The sequence below is a fragment of the Lissotriton helveticus genome, chromosome 5_1, assembly GCF_964261635.1.
Source record: "Lissotriton helveticus chromosome 5_1, aLisHel1.1, whole genome shotgun sequence".
Lineage (NCBI taxonomy): Eukaryota > Metazoa > Chordata > Amphibia > Caudata > Salamandridae > Lissotriton > Lissotriton helveticus.
Window position 1 is genome coordinate 1,192,432,303 of NC_136065.1, and position 21,115 is coordinate 1,192,453,417.

At 41.2% G+C, this 21,115-nt stretch overlaps 1 long non-coding RNA gene across 1 annotated transcript in view; it reads left to right on the forward strand.

Moving 5' to 3' along the window:
* Positions 1-3,817: 3,817 nt before the first annotated feature.
* Positions 3,818-21,115, forward strand: part of LOC144753537 (uncharacterized) — a 170,204-nt gene continuing 152,906 nt past the window's right edge. Inside the window, exon 1 of the long non-coding RNA XR_013594403.1 lies at positions 3,818-3,946. This is a non-coding gene — a long non-coding RNA (uncharacterized LOC144753537). The remainder of the gene's footprint in view (positions 3,947-21,115) is intronic.

The window sequence follows — 21,115 nt, forward strand, 5'->3', positions numbered from 1 at the left end:
GGTGAAGAAGTAGGGGGTGGTTTCAAAAACTCGGCTAGAGAGGACTGTTCCATCAGAGCTCTTCTTACAACCCTTACTATGGAAATAAAGAGTTGATTTGAAGTATCAGAAACAAACCAGAATGAGATCAGGTTGGTTTGTGAAAGCTTAGAGGGGAAAGTTGATGATCTGAGCATTAGAACAGTTATCCTATAAGGGGGGAAGTAAGGGACCTTAAAGAAGCGATGAGTGTCAATGCTGCTGAAATAGTGGGGCTAAAAACAAAAGAGAGAGAGCAGCAGGAGAGGGTAGAAAGGTTGGAAAACTTTCAGAGGAGGAATCATCTGAAGATCTTAAAAATTCCTGAAGGCAAGGAGGGGGAGGTCATCAAAACCTATATAGTTCAGTTGATTTAAAAGGAGTTACACCTGGAGGAAACAGAAGAGGAAATTATTAAAGCTATTCAGAGGATCCACAGAGACCCCTATAGACGCATTATGAATAGGACCAAGCCCAGCAGAATTTTTGTGAACTTCCTCACTTATACTTTAAAGGAGAAGTTCCTGTACAGGGCCTTGAGTAAAATGACGATGGAGATAGACAGGGTTAGGTTCAAAGCCAGATCAGCTGTGTTGAGTGTAACCTCAAACAGGCAGATGGAGTTAGGGAAGAGAATAGAACCACTAAGGAAGCTAGGTGCGTCGGTACAGCTAAAGTTCCCAGCTATTCTGAAGGTGATGCTTAACAACAAAATGCATACCTTTCACTTTGTTGAAGAGGTAGATACGTTTATCGAAACCTGCAGGCAGGGGGTTAGTAAAAGAGGCTACATGATGAAATAGTCCCTGGTGTACTAAAAAAAAACTGCAGCCTGGGGGTTAATAATGATGATACTGGAACTAGTCAGACCCTGGGTTTGTCAACATTATATTATCTTTCTATTTCTGGGATTACTGTTGTTCCTTATAGAACCTTAGGTACTGGTGTATTAAGTGATTTTTTTTCTTTTTCCTTTCATGCATAGGTTTCACTATTGGTATTTGATGCGCACTCAGGGGGAACCTGGCAGGGTTTTTCCTGGGGGGGCAGGGGTACTGGGAGCACCGTGTGGGGAGCATGTGGGAAAAAATAAAGATAATTCCTCAGATGTCTCGTTGGAATTTTACTTGCATCTAAGTCCTGGCCGTAAGGGGGATCTTAAAGGGGATGGTTAGAAAGGAACAAACGAGATAACAATTTTATCTTGGAATGTGATTGGACTTTGGGTAAAGGAAGATGGGAGAAGGTGCCGCAGTATTTAAGGGATTGTCCTGCACAGATTACTAATATTCAGGAGACTCACTTAACAGAGAATGAGAGTCAGGAGTTTTTTAAGGCCAAAAGATGGATTTCCCAAGCAATTTACACAAAGCAGTCGGCAGTAACTAAAGGCGTGGCAGTCTTGGTAAAACAAGGGACGAACATCTCTGTGGATGGTAGTGTTTCAAATATAGCGGGTAGGTGGCTTGTGGCAAAAATAAATAATTTTGGGCACAAATACACATTGGAGGGTTATTATGGCCCGAATCAAGACGACACGGTCCCCTTAGAAGAACTATTTATTCTATTATTTACAGAGTTATTACATGTTCCAGACCCAATTATCATGGCAGGAGATTTTAATGCTGTGTTGGACCACAGAACAGATAGATCTTTTTGACTAGTAGAGCGGTAAATCCCAAAATGTCTGGTTTGATACGACAAGTGTTGGTGCAACTGGGACTTGGTGATATCTGGTGACATAGGGCAGGGCCGGAGAAAGGTTTCATATTTTATAATAAGAAATACAGACATCAGTCTAGGATTCACTATTTCCTAATTGATAATACGTTCAAGAACCAAATACTAGACATCTACCACATAGGGGTACATCTCTCAGATCATTCAGCAATAATACTTCATATGAGGCTGGGTGAGAGTGTGGCGCAATCAAGATGGACATTGGATCGTACGATTCTATTAGAGGGAGAGACTTTAGTTAATCTAAAAGAAGAGACAAAGGGATTTTTTGAAAATAACTTGGGTTTGTCTTCAATTGGTATAGTTTGGGACTCATATAAATCTTACTTGAGAGGCAGATTGGGTGCTCTAGCGGCGGCAAAAAGGTGAGCGTGTCATAAAAAGGTACTATTATTAGATGAGCAAATCTGGACAATTGAAAATGACTTGATTAATCCAAAAAAACAGAGAGACATTGAGGTTAGGCTGAGTGAAATAATGAAAACAAAAACAAAACTGACAGCAATCCTACAAGACATGGTCAGGAAAAGATGGAATAAGTCGGCTGGCTCACTTTGAATATGGTGAAGGTTGTAGTAAGCTGTTAGCCTGCACAGCCAAGATTGATCAAGTGAGAAACATGATTAAAGAGATCAGGTGCAAGCAATCAGGTATTCTACTTGGAGATAATCAGGCCATTGAACTGGCCTTCTTCAGACATTTTGGTTCAGTGTACCAGGAAGATCTGGTTGTTACAGAAGAAGAGGTGATGACCTGGTTGAATCAGGACCATGTCGATCCCTTAACAGGAGAGAAAAGTGAACAGCTAAACAAGAGGATAAATATTGGAGAAATTGAAAAGGCCCTCAGGGAGGGTACGAAAGGGAGGGCACCAGGACCAGACGGTCTTCCCTATGAAATTTATAGGGCTCTGGCCAGTATATTAAACCCTATTCTAGTTGAATTCTTTAATGCTATATTCTTGACAGGAGCTGAAATGCCTGATTCTTGGAAAGAGGCTACCATCACACTAATTTCGAAACCAGCCAAATGCCTCAAGGACTGTGATTCGTACATGCCTATATCGCTTCTAAACTGTGCTTGTACCTGAAGACCAAAAGGGGTTTATCCGAGGTAGAATGTTGAAAGAACTGACATACAACCTTATAGGGTTCATAGACCTTGCCACAACTTATGGGATCCCCTTAGCACTAATGTCATTAGATGCCGCTAAAGCATTTGATTGTGTCAATTGGCTTTACTTAAAGACTGTGGCAAAGTCTCTGAACTTGGGTTCTAACTTTTGTAAAACTTTGGATGGAATTTACGCCGCTCCTGAAAGCAGGGTTTTAGTTAATGTTGTTTTGACAAAGGCTGCTCAGATTACAAGGGTCACGAGGTAAGGCTGCCCCTTGTCCCCTCTATTGATTGACCTATATATCGATCCACTAGCTAAAAGAATTAGGAGCAACACAGATATTTTACCATTCCAATAAAATGGCTGGAGCAAGAAAATTGGTTTATATGCAACAACATTTTAATCTTTACCACCAACCTACAGAAGAACATTGAGGTGTGTTTTAACATTAACAGCATAAAATTTCAGGTTACGATTTCAATGAACAGAAAATAGAGGTAATGGCCTGGAACACAGAGGTAGGTGAAGAGGTAGGTGTAAAGTGTAAAAAAGATTTGAGATATCTAGGGGTTAAGATCACCCATGATATTGCAAAGCTTACCAAACAAAACTTTGAAAAATGAAAGAGGTGGGGGTGTTGCAGTCTGATAACTTTTCTATTCATTACCTTTTTGTTGTGGGTGTGAGTTCAGGTTCCTTTACGGTGGCGTGTTGCCTTTTATTTTCTTGCCTGCTCTTTGCTCCTGTGGGTGGGATTTTTTCTTCCTTGTTGCGTTCCGCGAGCTGCGCTGTTATCTTATTCCCGCACAGCTGCGGTGGGTGAAGGAGGCAGGATGGGGCGTACAAGAGGGCCACCTCCCCACACTGCCTTGCTTGGGTTCATTTCCGGTTCCTTGCCCCTGAAGGATTCTGGCCGTCAGCGGTCGCGTGCCCGGCTAAAGAATGAAGATTGCGATCCTAGAGTGGACGTCCTTGCTGTTTTCTTCTTGCTGTCGTTTTGTTTGTTCTTGCTGGAGCAAACAAGAGCTCGTCATTGTTCTTGGATATTATTGGACTTCCGGAGACTCTCAGGTTAGCGAGGATTTATCTCCTCATTTTGTGGAACGTGTTTTTCTTTCAGTGCACTGATATTTTTTGTACCTGGATTGTCCGTTATTTGCTTTTGGACAGATAGAGGGTTCAGGGAGGTATTTTTACGCTATGCGGTTTTTCCCACAACTCATGTATTTTCATTAATATTATCCTCTGCTTGGGCACCGTTTGGATTCTTGTGGACTGCAATTGCCTCCTTCTTTATATTATGGATTACCAGAGAGCCCAGTGACCAACAGAGGCTCTTCACTAGCTAAAGAGGGTGAGCAAGGGATTCTTCATAGTCCTTTTTTCCTTCTACTGCCATGTACCTCTATGGGTGCATTTCACTTACGTTGTGTGCTCTTTTAAACAGTGAGTCCTTGTTGATGTGTTGCTGGAGTGCCTGCAGTCCTGGCGAAATCCTGAGGGAAGCTGTCCAGTGTTATCACAACCTTCCTTGTTTTCTATCCCTTCCTATCTTCCCCCGGTGCGTCGTCCGCTCATGCTCAATTGATTGGCACGGAAGGTCGAGGCACAGGGTAGGGGTGAATGGGACTCTCTTCATTCCCGCTGTATCAGGTGAGTGGGGCTGGAACAGGGGGATTGTTGACGTTGGGTGTTCACATGCAATGACCCATGCCCTTTGGTGCAAACAATTGTAGACAGGGTTTAGTGCCAAAAGTTAACGCCACTTCAAAGGAGGCGCTAACTGGAGAAATGTTTTTTTCTATTTCTCCTTCCTTTTCCGACTTTGCATGCGTGCGGCTCTGTTCAGCACAAATGCAAAGTGGGAAGAGCTTTTAAACTTGTCTAGGTTATGTTATTTTGTACAGGAAGGTTTCCCTTCCTGTACAAAACCTATGCTACACTCAAGCACACACCCTAGGTCTTTGGCACCAAGGTGTGTTTGTGGCATTCAGCAGCTGAAATCTGCACCGGCGCTAGTGAGAGAGGAGGAGAGAACCTTATATCTGAAGATATTGTGCTCTCCTGGTCCCTACCTTTTCACGCAAAGCAGTGCAGCCTCTTTGGGTGCTGCACTGCGTTGTGTGTAGTTTTTGAAAATCTGTCCCTCATTTGCAGGCTTTCGAATGTATATTTGTGAAAAAGCCCACATCCACTACCTCCAACATCAGACTGAATGGTATTTACCATTGACTGGGCCATAATAATTCCTTTATTGAGGAATGTATGGATCTCTTCATCTCTCAACTGACCAGCTCAGGCAATTCAATCTTCCTTGGAGAATTCAACATCCACTGGGGATTCGAGGGTAACAGCCTGGTGGGATATCTTTAAAGCCTTTCCCAAAGACAATGATCTCCAACAACACTACCTTTAGCCCACACACCACAAAGGCACCATCCTTAACCTGATAATCTAAAATTTCCCCAATCTACAGTCATACAACCCCATTCCAGTCACCTGGTCACCTGGTCTGACCACATGCAGATCCCATTCTCCCTCTCTGGCTCTATCGCCAAAACCGCCGGGCAACCCAAGAAAGAGAAAATGTGGTTCAAGGACACATCCAATCTTGACATAGAAGCCATGGTCATCATGGCCCTTCCTACTCTAATCTCAATTACACACCACCTTGATATTGATGAGGCCACCGACAAATATAACTCCTTCATGGAATCTCTTATCAACATATTTGCATCCCTGAAGTGCAAATTAACCCCCCAAACCTTGCTTCTCAAAAGAACTTTACAAAGAAAGAAAGCTTATCAGAAAGTTTGAGAAAGAATGGGGATTTGCACACTCTCACCTGAGTATGAATTATCTTTGCATAGCATGAAAACAGTACAGAGACCAAATCCTTAGAGGCAAATCCTCTCACTCCAGAGCACTTGTGAATTCTACAAAGAAAAGACCAAAGCGTTTGTTCAAGGTTCTAGACCAAACTGCAAACCTCTCCACTACTTCAGCATTTGAGCCATCAGTGGCCCGCTGCAACAACTTTGTGGATTTTTTTTATAGAAAAGTCAGTGGCATCCATATCTTGCTACACACCAGAGAACCTCAAGAAACTGAGATTATACTGTGCAAGGCACTTCATCTGTGGTCCTTTTTCTCCCCCATTTCTGAACGAGACCTATAGCGAGCAATTTCGAAAGTTAAACCCTCAAATCACCTTCAGGACGTCGTTCCAGGGTCTATCTGCAAATCTCTTGTTACACACCTACTCCCCCTATGGACCAACATGGTCAACTCCTCTCTTCAACAGGTCCTATTTCCAGAATGACTAAACGTGGATCAAGTCTCTCCTAAAAAACAGTCTCTCAATCCAGAGAAAATGAACAACTAATACCCAGTCTCCACATTTCCATTTTTAGGCAAAGTCATTGAAAGTTGTGTTGCCTCCTCATCTCACTTCACACATTCGAACTAACAACCTTCTAGACTCTCTCCAATCAGGTTTCCGAGAGGGCCACAGTGCAGACACTGTGATCCTACAAATAGTCGATATCTCCCTTAGAGTCCTCGACTCCGGGAACTCCTGCCCCCTGGTTCTCCTGAACTTGTCCGCTGCATTCAAAACTGTAAACCATCTGGACCTCCTTCGCACTCTTGAACAACAGAAGGGCTGTGGAGGCACAGTTCTCAATTGGTTCTCCTCTTACTTAAGAGCCGCTCCCAAATTGTGAAAATGGGCAATGCGTTCTTGAGACCAGTCAATGTACATCAAAGGGTCCGTCAAGGCTCGATCCTCTCCCCAACCCTCTCAGAAACGCTGGGATTCTCTTCCACCTCTATGCTGACGACACTCAAATATACATAACAATCTCCTCCTCTGTTAACCTGACCCTCCTTTGCATCACGCTTCTAAAGATTCAAAACTGGATGTCTAACCATCATTTAAATCTCAACCCAACTAAAACAGAATTTCTTTGATCTCACCTCTGAAAGCAAGAACTCCAGTACAGGAATGGATGCCCAATGTTCCCGTTCTGGTCTGGACAGCTGCCCTGCCCTTGTCCAGAGTTCTAAATCCCTTGGTATCACCCTTGACAATCATCTCAATCTCCACAGTCACATCACAGTCATGGCCAAAAGCGCATTACACCAACTCAAGACCTCAACACAGTGGTGCAGTCTCTCATCCTCTCAAGACTAGATTACGGATTCACCCTTCTCTCAGACATTCTGAACGTTCTACTAGGCCCACTGAGAGCAAGTCTACATGCAGCAGCGTGCTTCGTGTTAGGTCTCAAGAAATGGGACCACATTTCCCGAGCCCTGCTAACCCTCCAATGACTTCCCATTGAAGCTCGGGCCCAATTCAAAACTGCCTGCATTACCCACAGAGCGTTGCTCTCCTCTTCGCCCTCCTATCTAAGAGATAAACTGAAAATCTCTGGAACAAACAGGGGTTCTAAAAATGCCCAATCACTGCGTCTGGAATGCCCTACCTTCAGTCGAGAACAGTACACGAGCCAGTCATTCTTTGGTAGTGCCACAAGAATCTGGAACTCCTTACCTCCCCCATTCGCCTAACAACCTGCGTAGACACCTTCAGAAAGAAACTCAAGCTCCTCCTATTTGACAGACACCTAGGTTAATCACCCTCGACCATACCTACGTACTCTATTCAGGAGACAAACTACCTTCATTGTGGGTCCCCACCATCTTAATCAATGCTTGAACCTTGTGTGTCCCTGTCCAACAACTGCTTTTGTCCTAGGCGCATCTACCGATGCAATATCTCTGAAAGTAATTATTGTAACTGTAACTTGCTGTACCCTTATATCATGCTACTGTTGTAAAGCGCTCTGATACCTTCAGGTTATGTCCGTACTATTTAAAATTGAAAAAATACATAATTAAAAATAAATGCATTACCGCAAGTAATGGAATTCCGTGCAACTTACTTGTTGTTGATTCTAGGGATGGTGTTACTTGATCAAGGAGCCTTTATATGAAAGCCCGGCTTGATCTATATCTTTGAGCTCCATAGGTTTCTCAGACTGGGTCAACCTCGCCTATTCTTTCCCTCCACACTCTTCTGCTGTGGTCCTGTCTGGTTAATTGGCCAAAAATGCAGCCTTTTCTGTGTTGCTGTATTATAACTTTCTTTGAGGTTTTCTGTAAAAGGGGTGGTGAATTTAGGTTACATTTTAGCTTCTGATTATTGTACATTATTTGCACCAGTTTTCATTTACCACGTTGTTTTGACACCTTTTGGGCCAGCACCAAGTAGTGGTATGTTTCATGCGGTTTTTAAGAATCAGTTGCTCTTACTTTGCATGTATTATATGGGATCTGCCCCTACACACTGCAATGTTGTTTGAGGCAGTACTAGCAGTGACTTTTGCCACAATTCTAAAACTACTCAAGACAGTTGACTAATGCCAACTTCTGCTTGTCTATAGACCGCCATTGACACTATCTGATAGTAAATCTGGGAGATCACAAAAATACCTAAGATGTGTAAAATGCCGTGTTCACACTTATGCATGGGGTTTTACTTGTGTGCAAAATTTGCATGATAGCTATTTTACAAGAAAAACAAAAACAAAACGGAATCTCACAAAATGTTTACGAGAACATGCATACAATTCATGTCCCCACGATATCCACTAATGTTCAAACAGGAACAGTATGTTACCACGAAGGATTTACAAATGTGTGCACAGACTAGAGCACATGCAGCACCAATCGTGTGTTACATGCAGCACATATAGCACCTATGCAGCGCAGGTAACACCTGTCTAATATAGTACATGTCCTGTTTATCATCGGCTGAGGAATTGCATACGCGGCATACTTGGGATGATTTACAATATACATCAGAGGCACAATATATACTTTTCATGTCCAAGCTACGGCGTGCACGTGGAACAACATCAGAGCCCAGTTGTAGAATCCACACTTCACTGCCAGAGTTACTGCGTGTACTTTGTGTGGCCAGTTGGTGTTCTCACCCCTCACATTCCTGATTTAAGAGGAGGTGGATGGCTCTGTAATTAACCCCCCCATGGCTTCCTGTGACTTAATTGCGGGCAGCAGTTCAAAATGTATTTTGTTCTCTAGGAGGTTCCTGATAAGTGTTATTCATGCTTCTTCCCTTGGCTGGATAAATCTATTGTATCAAAAAGGGGGAAGAAACCTTGCGAAATCAGATGGAAGGCTATACAGGCTCAGACAGAGGAGTACAACCTTTATAGAAATCATGTTTGGGGATTACTTACCAAACATCTAATTTAACTAATCAAGTGGATTTTTAATAAATGACTGATTGCTTCAAAAATGGACTTAAGAGACTTTCCCTAAATCAAGTTATGGAAATAGGGATTTCATACTTCAAAAATATTTTGCATAAATAAAACGGCTGCTTAAGCATAGCCAGTGAACAGTCCTATTGAATCCTGTTACTACAGGGACATGGTAGCTTCATGTTTGGTCAAGCTGTCTTCTACACATTATGCACTGACTCCTTGTGGGTTTCGAAGCGCACTTCGTATAGCTAACTAATGTTAGAAGAAGATGTTTGCACATTTCAGAAAGCTTGGTCAACAGGCAGTTGGAGTTTCATGTGAGTGGCGTATGTCAACACAGCAGCTAACAAGACTGTCTGAATTACAAGTCACTGGCAGAATATCTGCACCACTATACTGTTACCTTAACTAAAAGTCATATATACCAGCTGTGATTGGTCAATTAGTTACCATATTTAGAGGTCAGAACACATTCACTGGAAAGTATGTTTAGCAGACTATTAGAAAAGCCAGCTTTCCCCATAGAAAATGAGGAACCAAGTAAAAAGATACATTTTCACTTAGTAGGCCTTTTGAAATGCACTTTAGCTGAGTTCAGCCAAAATATATTACATACTACAAAACTGATATGAAGGTAAGAGGTAGTGTCTTTGCCGAACAGATTTAAAGTGTTAATGCATTTTTTACAGTGAGAATACATAGTGTAAAAGGCTTGACCTGTTTTGTATAAAAGTAGATGGAGAAATGTATCCTTCACTTCCATTCTTAATTGCAGTTTTTTTGACAACTGTGCAGTGTCAGTGCAAAGGCAGCTGTTTTAAAAGAGTGGCATTATTAGAAAATTGGTTACCCTTTAAACAAGGCCTGAGTGACTGGCCTGTTTAGCTTGCCTCAGCCATTTCAAACTCAATGTTGCTTGCAGACTCTTGCATATGTATTACTGTTGGGTAGCTGTTGAACCTACTCTTCAACTAAGGGGGAAGATGAGTAATCAAACACTGGTGGGGTCTTCATAATTTTTCAAGGCTTAGCTCTGCATCTATAATGTGTTGATGTACACATGGTATTGTGCTTTCATGAATGACAGACTGTAGGAATGCTGCATTACACTTGAGAGTTATTATGCAAAGGATCAGGAATGATTCTTAAGTCAGAACTGTGTTCTTCATTTTATTTATAAATGTCAAAGTGCATTGTGTTAGAATTCTATTATGTTAACATACTTTCCTAAGATGGAATTTACAGAATATTAATGTTTGTTTAGTTTCTTGCAGTGACACATGGGTCAAGATGAAACTATATCTCAAGTTTCAAAGTAGGTGCATAATGACAAAACTTATGGTAGTTATTCTACTTATAGAGGGAAGTGTCAGTGATCATATGCATAAGATGATCGCCTCTTACATGTTTGCTTTCCGCAATCATATGTTCCATATCAAAGTACAAAGAGAATACAGAGAAATTGATAAAGTCTATCGATTCACTTTTACACTTAAGTGTAGACTATTGTGGTAAGTTACTCAAGGTACCTCTTTGTCTTTAGACAACCACTACATCCTGTGGTCTCTAGAAAGCAGCATAAGTAACGAGGTAGAACGGTGAAACCTAGGGGCATATTCACAAGGAGCTATTGCCAAATTAACAGCACTTTATCGCAGCCAAAGTTGTGATAAATTTACCTCACCATTCACAAGCTGGTGCTAACTGTCCACAGCACCAGTTTACCCGTGATAGCAGCCGCAAAAAACATCGCCACAGAGGACCCCCGCAAATAATGAGATGCAGAGTTGGCGTTCCCTTGCCAAAAACCATGAAAACACCACACCTCAACATTCACACTGACCAGCCAAATCTGCGAAAAGAACACAAAACACGCAATAAGGTGCGTTAGCAGCAGAAAATTAACACCTGCTCTGACCTGGTGTAAAGTCGGACCACAAAAGGGAGCCCAGCCCACAGCTACACCTGAAGATAAACAGCAATGGAGCAACTGAACATGCAGCACGGACACCCAAGAGGGCCACAACACCCACCAACACCACCCCCAGGACCACCCCTCCCTGGCACCCCCGACCAAAGACATGCCACATCAGCTACACCTAAACATGTACGAAATAATCTGCCTGATGTCGCACAATCACAACTGGTGACATGCATGAGTCGTCACAGAAATGAGCATCCCACATTCACTTTTGAAGCAAACAATGAAACTTTATTGAAATTAACACAGAAACGAAATGAAGACACATGGCGGCTCCCCTCGACACAATCCATAGGTCACAGCCTGCAAGAGGAAAAACATGATGAGAAGGTGTGTCCTGCGCACATCAAAGGACAGAGAGAGAGAGAGCGAAGGATAGAGAGAGAAGAAGAGAGGGGGAGAGAGAGAGAGAAAAAGTGAGGGAGAGAGAGAGAGAAGAAGAGAGGGGGAGAGAGAGAGGGGGGGAGAGAGAGAGAGAGAGAGAGAGAAGAGAGGGGGAGAGAGAGGGTGGGCAGTCAAAATATCGAATTTAAAATATTGACTTACATTAATATCGAGTTTTTAATATCGAAGTAAGTAATATCGAAGTAATATCGAAGTAAGTAATATCGTAAGCAAAAATATCGTTGTTAATAATATAGAATTTTTTTGTCTGATGTATTTTAGTATGTATTTCATATGTATGTTAAACATTTTTTTATGTATTTTTATACATTTTAAAATAAATGTTTAGAAATTAGTAATTTTGTTAAAGTTAATTTTTCGTTTTAGTATCAGAGCAGGTTGTGGGTTTATAGGGGAATAGGGTGGGAAGTGATTTAATTATAATTAATTAATTAATATGTTTTATTAATTGGTATTGACGATTAATCATCTTGTATTAATTAGTTAATTATACTAATTAGAATTATTGTACTAAGAATTATTATTGATTGTTATTGTTAATTAATAATTAATTGGTGATTAATTTTAATTAAGTGATTAATTGATAATTACATTAATAATGATGTGATTTTGTATGTGTGGTGGGTTGTGAGTTTATAGGGGAATAGGGTGGGAAATAAATAAACTAAATTAATTAATGAGATTGTTTTTATTTATTGATATTTATGAATAATTAATTGTTAAATACTTATTAATTGGTAATTATGTTTTATTAATTAATTATATTAATTAGAATACATGTATTAATAATTATTATCTATTGTTATTGTTAAATAATTTATTGTTAATTAATTAACTTGTGGTTAAATATAAATTGTTAATTAATATTTATTATTTTGTTAATTTATAATTATATTAATTTATAATTTATTGTTATTAATTGCATAATCGATAGTTAACTTAATTGTGTTTTTTTGTATGTGTAGGATGTTGTGTGTTAAAGGGGGAATAGTGTGGGATGTAATTTAATGTTATTTAGGTAAATTTGTATTTATTGGTATTTATTAATAATTTTTTTGAAAATCAGTTAATATGTTATTTGTTTTATAAAAATAGATGTAATTGATAACTATGTTAATTTAATCCTTACGCTATCCAGCGCTTTCCCTACTGTTGCACTCTCTGGAGTGGGATTAGTAATTTTTACCCCCACGCTATCCAGCGCTTTCCCTACTGTTGCACTCACTGGAGTGGGACTAGTAATTTTTTACCCCTACGCTATCCAGCGCTTTCCCTTCTATTGCACTCTCTGGAGTGGGAAAAGTAATTTTTACCCCCACGCTATCCAATGCTTTCCCTACTGTTGCACTCTCTGGCGTTGGAATAGTAATTTTTACCCCTACGCTATCCAACGCTTTCCCTACTGTTGCACTCACTGGAGTGGGAAAAGTAATTTTTACCCCTACGCTATCCAATGCTTTCCTTACTGTTGCAATATGTGGAGTAAGTGTATATATTAATTTATATGTAGATGTTTAATTAATGTAAAAATTATCTGCATTAGTTATTATTTTTTAAATATGTTTTAATGTTTGACGTTGATATTTCTGTGTTAATATTTTTGTAGGTCGATATTCTGTCTTTCAATATTTTGTCATACAATTGAGAGAGAGAGAGAGAGAGAGAGAGAGAGAGAAGAGAGGGGGGAGAGAGAAGAAGAGAGGTAGATAGAGAGAGAAGAAGAGAGGGGGAGAGAGAGAGAAGACGAAAGGGGGCGTCAAGTTTGGTAGCCATGATGCTGAAGCTCAACCTCACCTGCTCTGCGGTCTCCCTCTGGCACTCTAGCACACTGCGTTGGAAGGCCATGTGTTGTTCCTGGGGGTCTTGGGGGAGTGCCAGGGCTGTGGGTGCCTCCTGCTGGGTCCTTTGGGTAGTGGTTGCGGTCTCCTCAATATAGCTGGCCTGCCCTGATCCTAGAGGTGAGTGGCGGATGAGGTTAATGATGTCTTGGATGGTTTGGGTGTCGATGCTGGTGTTGTCTTCCTCGGCATCAGGGAAGAGTGCCTGGGACTGCTCTGCAGGAGGTGTTGATGGTGCCTCTGCGATGTGAAGGGGAGATGGTGTATTACAATTTGTCCACATGTATGTAGCCGCATGGTACATGTTGACATTCAGACAGCATGGCATTGTACTTTGTGACGGTCTGTGGATCTGGGTGAGGACCCAGAGTCATTGTTGGTGTGCACTGTGCTCTGCTTGATTGTGCATTTGTGCCATTGTGCCCATCTCCACCCGTCCCCCCAGTACCTGGTGGTCACTCACCCTGTTGTGGTTGTGTTGTGTCATGTTGAGCAGTGTCGGCTCCCCCGACTTTGGCCACAGTCTCCACACTGATGACTGTCGACACCAGCTCCTCCATGTCATCCAGCTTGAGCTGTGGCACTGGGCCCCCACCTCCAGTCTGTTTTGCTGCCTTCTGGTTGGCGGACAGTTTCACCTTGGTCCTCCGCTTGATGTCATTCCATGACCTCTTGACCTCGTCCATTGTCCTCTTGTGCTCACCGACGGCATTTACATTGTCCACGATGTCCCGCAATATCCCATTTTTGGTGGCCAATGACACGCTGGAGATAACGAACAGTTGTTGATGGTGTTCCATCACTTCCGTGACTATGATCCTGTTCGCCTGCGGACTGAACTTTGTCTTCCTCTTGTTCTTGTCCTTGCCCCTTCCTGTCCCAGAGGTCCTGAGCTGGTCATCCGGGGTGCTTGTGGGGTTGCGCTTGTCCACTGTGCTTGCTGCGGCTGCCTCCATGGTGCTTGGGTGTTGGTCAGTTTGTGTTTGAGTGTTTTTTCTACTTTTATGGTGATTTTTCCTGCCTGCCAGGTGTGTGTTGCAGGCCTAGCGCTGCTTATCGCTGATTTTCTCATGCTTTGGCCCATCGCAGGTTTTTTGGTGTTGTAGTATGTGTTTTTGTCTCCACCGAGGTGGTTGTATCGCGGACATTGGCCGCGGTTTCAGCACACTATCTCATGCTACCGCCATGTTGTGAATTCCACGTTGTCACAGAGTTGTTTTCACGCGATAGGATGTGATGTTAGAAGTTGCGTTGCGCTACTCTTGCGGTAGTTGTCACACCTTCTTGGGAATATACCCCTTAGTGTCTCTGTTTTCTCTTATCCCATTCCCCTTTCCCTTTTTCTACCACTGACCCTGTGTATGTGGTTATTTGTGAAGGTGGTGAGAGATAGAAAAGTGCGTTGCTCCCTTTCGATCCCAAGCACAAGACGGGAACAACAAGCTGAATGACCATCTGCCAGTTGGAGCAGATATGCCATCCGTGCCCAGAAGCCACTCATATTAAGAGCTTTTCCAAGTGAGGAGAAGGTGAACTACATGGAAGAAGACCAAGTACACAATGATTCTGTGTACAATGTTATCATCTGTGATGAGGGTGCTACTGCCATGATGCTGTTAATTTAATTAGTTATAGCTGTATCAAGTGCAGACACTATCCCTAACACAGCATCACCAGTGATCAGTGAACAAGCACACACTTTACCAACTCTATTAGCCGAGTCAAAAGCTAGGATTGTAATGTGGTGCTTAAAAAATGATGGGCCTGCCCCGATTGAAGGGATACTGTCTTATTCAGTCAACACACACGCTTTGTGCAAAGTTCATGTCATGGCATCGCAACACAGCTCATCAAGATGTAAAATAACATTTCATAAACCCACATAAAAATACCAAACATTAAATAACATGGCATGAGATTCCATAACATAAGATTTCATAACATTGCAGTGCCTAGCATAACCTAGTAAAACAGGACCTAACAGCAGACTAAATATAACATAACATGTTATATTTTAAAAGGTGTAAAAAGCAATGCTGTGACTTGGGTTATGAAATCAAGACATGAGCAACAAGGAAGACCATTAAAATAAAGGATAAAAATAATTTAATTTAAAAACTTTTATTACAAGGAAAAATGCAAATATAACGATAAGAGAAATAAAAATAGGTCACACAATAAATCTTGTTTCAAAGGTTTTTGCATTAATTTGCATGTACTGCATGTACTGGAGTGGTGTGGCTCACTGGTTAGAGGCGGCATACCCGAAAGCAGAGGACGGCCCGGGACCAGGGTTCTATTCAAGACTTCACCACGTTCATCACTCCCTTCGGCACTTATACGTTTTTAAGGATGCCTTTCAGCTTGATTTCAGCTGCCTCTGTGTCCCAAAGGGGGATGGAGAACATTTTGGTTGGTCTTCATGGGGTTAAAGTCTACCAAGACGATGTTCTGGTGCATGGTGTGACTCGCCGAGAGCATGATGAAAGAGTAAGTGAGGTTTTGGGTAGGTTACAAGAGGCGGGTCTCACTCTTAGGTTAGACAAGTGCAAATTTGACGTAGAAACCATAGAATATCTTGGACATTTGGTTTCTGGGGCTGGCATCAAACCTAAACCGTCTCTGGTGGAAGCAATCAATAATCTCAAATACCCTGAGAATAAAGATGAATTGGTTACATTTCTTGGCATGGCAGAGTTTTATAATAAATTTGTTCCAGGGTTTGCCCAGAAGACTGAGAAAATGAGAAATTTACTAAAAAAGGGGCAAGAATTTGTCTGGGACAAATATTGTTGTGTAGAGTATGATCTAATCAAAAATGTTCTCAATCATGCTCAAAATCTTTCAAGTTTTGTTCCAACTAAAGACTCATATATAATGACTGCCGCAAGTTGTAAAGGTATTGGTGCAGTCCTTTTGCAGAAGGGAGAAAAGGTTGATAACACCATCTGTTTATTTCGAGGCCTCTGAGAGGGGCTGAGTGTAACTACTCAGTCGTCGAAAAAGAGGCTCTGGCAGTTTATTGGGCTGCTCGAAAACTTAAGAGGTTTTTATGGGGAAAGACGTTCTCTGTTATTTCAGACAACAAACCTCTTAAAGAGGTATTTGAAAAGAAAGGAATTGACTGTGTTTCTCACAGAATAAGGAAGTGGGTAGTTGCTCTACAGCACTTTGAGTTTAGTGTTTCTTATTTGCCTGGTTCTAGTAACATATTGGCGGATTGTTTGTCCAGACTTTGTGGTGACTCTCTCTCTGGGCCTGATGAGGATGATTCTCTTCTTGCTGAGGATTCTTCTGAAGATTTTAAAGTATGTATTGTAACGGAAGACGTTATTACAGAAGATGAATGGGCAACTGAACTGGGTATTGATTCTAATATGCAGCGTGCGATGGCGTTTGTGCGTGATGGTTGGTGTGAAAAGAAAGACTGTGATGAAGAGATCAAAGGATTTTGGGGCGTTAGAGAACAGTTGTCCTTACTCATTGGGTTATTGGTGAGAGGAAGCAGACTTGTTCCTTCTACAAAATTGAGACCTAAAATAGAGAACTGTGCGGGATTGTGCCCAGTGCTCTATGAGCGATAAAATACTCAAATGTAGAACTCAACCTATGGTTCTCAGGAAACAGTCTACAGGCACCTGGGTGGACATTTCTTTAGATATCCTGGGACCCGTCAGAGTTAAAAGTCAAGATAGGTATGTGTTAGTGTGCGTTGATATGTTTTTTAGATGGCTATTCATAAAAATACTAAAAAAACACGAGGAGATGCCTGGTCCAAAGTGCTGTTTGTGTGTCGTGTCAGAACTAAAACCGTGAGTCCATCAAACCACAATTGAAATAACACTGGGCTGAAAAAATTCCCATCAGCCCACCCTTATGGTGGAATATCGTCATGTGGGATACGAATCATAAATCCAGATCTCACCCAACGCACCTGGTGATGATGCGGAGATGGATTTTGAAAGTATTCTTCTAAACCACAGTGTTTTTCAGGTAGTACTAATGGAGTGCAGTGCTAGTGAAAAGTAAAGTGAAGAAATAGTGAAGATAAAATTGGCTCCTGGGACAAAAATTAAGTTTAATAGGTATTGTCCTAAGGTCAAGAATGGAAATTTTTCAGCCCAGTGTTATTTCAATTGTGGTTTGATGGACTCACGGTTTTAGTTCTGACACGACACACAAACAGCACTTTGGACCAGGCATCTCCTCGTGTTTTTTTAGTATTTGTAGGGGCTTGAGTTGTTATGGTCGTTAAATAACCCACTTTTGACCCCCCTCACTTTATTTCTTAAATATTCATAAAAGTAGTCAATCGGGTGGACTCCTGTTCTGTAATTTCCTTTCTGGATGAATTGTTTGTGAATTAAGGTTTACCAAGCTCAGTACTGACTGATAATGGTGTACAGTTCACTTCTGGTATTCTAGTGAGTTTTCTGAGTTAAAGAGGCATTGCACATAAACGTGCATCGCTATATCATCCAGAAAGCAATGGGGTTGTCGAGAGGTTTATCAGAGTCCTTAAAGAAGCTGTGCAATTAGCTCTTGTGTCCAGCTGCGACTGGGAAGAAGCAATAAGGAAAAAGGTTTGTGAGTACAGATTCACAGCGCATTCCTCTACTGGTGTAACTCCTTTTACCTTGTTTAAAGGAAGGTCGGCTTGTACTCATCATAAGCCTTCTTGGATTTCCGTAAAACTGTCTGGTGCTGCTGGTTTTGGTGACAACACAGCAGGTTGGAGAGAAAGAGAGTTGGAAAAAATGGATAGGAGGAAGAGTGCGTATGATGCGAGGAAAGCTGTAAAAAAAAACTGTTGTAAATGTTGGTGAGGATAAAACTACCAGAGAGAAAATTTGGTGTTTCCAAATATAGTCAACCTACCAAAGTTATCAAACTGTTAGGTAATGCGGTTAGGACACAAGATCACAAGGTTTGGAACCTCAATAGAATTGCCAAATGTTGTCCGAATGATGCTGAGGTAGACATTTCTCTTCCCTCCACTTCTGCACCAGATGTCACTGTGAGGAGATCTGACAGAGAAAGATCTACGCCTTCTCGCTTTAAAGATTTTATATAACATGCTCAATTTCTCCTCCGTCATCATTTTGGGTTGTTGATGATAAGAGGGAGGTGTTGTAGTGTTCTTATCTTCAGCTGAGCCAACCTTTCTGGTGATGTTGCATGGCTCATGCACTTCTCTTATGTTCCACTGTAAAAATGTAGCTGTAATAGAATGTTTAGCCTCAAACTCAAAGTCAGTTGTTTGCTGGACTTTGTAGGATGGGTCTCTTTCTTTGAGGATACAATAAAAACTCCTACATTTGCATTCCTGTCTGCTGTTCATTTCATCGACCTCACCACACCAGGCAAGAGCTATTCAACTCTTCACCGTTCCAAGGCTGAAAAACACGAGCATTTGTTCTTAAATGGTCTATAACCAATGTTTGTGGATGCACAGATCTTTAATTGTATTCTTGTATGCATGTTTTGTTTAGATATGTGTGGATCATCCTTCGATCTTGAGTCGAAATGCGCACATGTGAAACATATAAATCTGTCTATCTCTCGATCTACTGACTCGACTGCATGCCTTCGTTTTTAATTTGCCATGCAAGCTTTATAACTTCCCCAGATGCATATACAAGCACAGACACGGGTGAATATGGATGTGTGCATACAAACTATATTGTAATTCTGAGGGGGCCCACACAACTATTGTTACTTTAATGTTACAGCAAGCTATACAAAGAACTTTAAGTTCCATAAGGTAATAAAGGCCTCAAGTTACATTTAAAACCCTAATGCACTACTAAACAAATTGAACGCTGAATGATTATTACTAAACCCATCAATATTAGCTGTTTACCAACATGCCATAACATCTCTGAATGAAACTGATCTCTTGGCAAAGCTCTTATACAACTGATACAGCGTTTTCTGGGTCCTCTTGCTTACCATTGGACCTTCAACAGACCTTTCTACCCGACTTAGAGGTGACGGGAGTTAGCATAAATTATCAATCAAAATGACTTAAAAGCACAAGCCATTTGGCTGCACAATGAGGATCAGGATCGGTAGCAACGGGATAAGAAGGTTTATTACAAATTAAAAATGAAGTTCAAATACACGACTCTTAAAACTATGCTATAGAAATACAGAATAGCCACAGGCAAGCCAAGCCTGCAAAACAAATTAAGGCGGAATAGTTAAGGTAGACAAGCAATTCAGTCAAAGCAATACAAATGATTCATTATAACAGTTGATGCACAGAGAAGAATCACAAGTTCTGTTGTCAATGCATGAAAAAATCTAAATATTTGACATTAGTCCAAACTAAGAGGATGGTTAGATAACCTATATGGTCTCAAAAATTAGAGATTTCCCATGAAAGAAATCAGAACAAAGCAAGATAGGATTTGGTAGGGAAGTGTCAGCAACTCAGAAGCTCGGTCAAGAGTCTTCTATGGGTCATTGATTAAAGTGTTATCCTAAGCCACATTTAAGAAAGGATTGGAATTAAGCATTAAGGCCTAGATGTATCAAGAGTCCATTTTGCGATTCCTAAATAGCGATTTTTAAGGAATCACTATTTAGAAATCGCAAAATGGAATGTATGTTGGAAATCGCTATTTTTTAGCGATTTCTTAATCTTCCTTATTTGCGAATTCGCATTTTGCGAATTCGCAATTAAGGAATAATTTCCAATGCATTCCTATGGGCCAGGAGGCCCATAGGAAGGATTGCGAAATAATTCTCAAATTGCGAATTCGCAATTTGCTAATCGCAATTTGAGAATTATTTCAAGGGTTCAGGGGTGTCTCAAAGACACCCTGCTGCACCCCTGAAATGTACAAGTGTGTGCACGTGGCGCACATACATGCCCTATGGGCATGTATGTGCATCACATGCCACCCTCACAAATGCCAAATAGGGCATTTTTAAAGGAAATCGCAAATTACCACCAACTACAAGTTGGTGGTAATTTGCCATTTCTTAACCAAAATTCACAAAATGTAAAAGCTACTTACATCGCATTTAAGGAATCGCAAAATTTGCGATTCCTTAAATGCTTAAGCAAAATAAGGAATCGCAAATTGTAGCGATTCCTTATTTTGCAAATTTTTCATACATGTCAAAACCTTTTTAAAAAGCCTTTTGCGATTCGTAAAGGCCGAAATTCTGCGAATTTCGGCCTTTGCGAATCGCATAAGGCTTGATACATCTAAGCCCAAGTTCTAAACCTCACAAGGTTCGGGGGAAATGCTCTGAGCATTCAGGGGAAACCATTGGGATCTGAAAAGAGTGGTCTGGAAGGCTACAAGGGAGAATATTACACGTCTGAAAAGCATCCATCTAGAGCGACAGGGGCACCTGTTAAGAGTTCCGGAAAGTATTTGCAAAACATCAGAAAGGGCATCTGAGACTTTCTAATAGGGTTAACACTAAATTATAACACCCAAAGTCCACTAGGTAAAATCCCCTTGGTATGCATGATCAGGGGTCCTTTGTTCATGCCCATTTCTCAAGGTTGCAAACTGCAATATTGGCAGGCTATCCCACACTGGACATGGGAACAACATCTCCTTCTCATGCACAAATTAGTTTACTACATTTGCTCAATAGGCCTTTTAGTTGATGCACTGGTTCCCCATGTTACTTTGTCAAGGTCTTCCTCGCAGACTTTTTCTCTGTCGCTAGTACAGTAAGGTATCTTATTTTACAA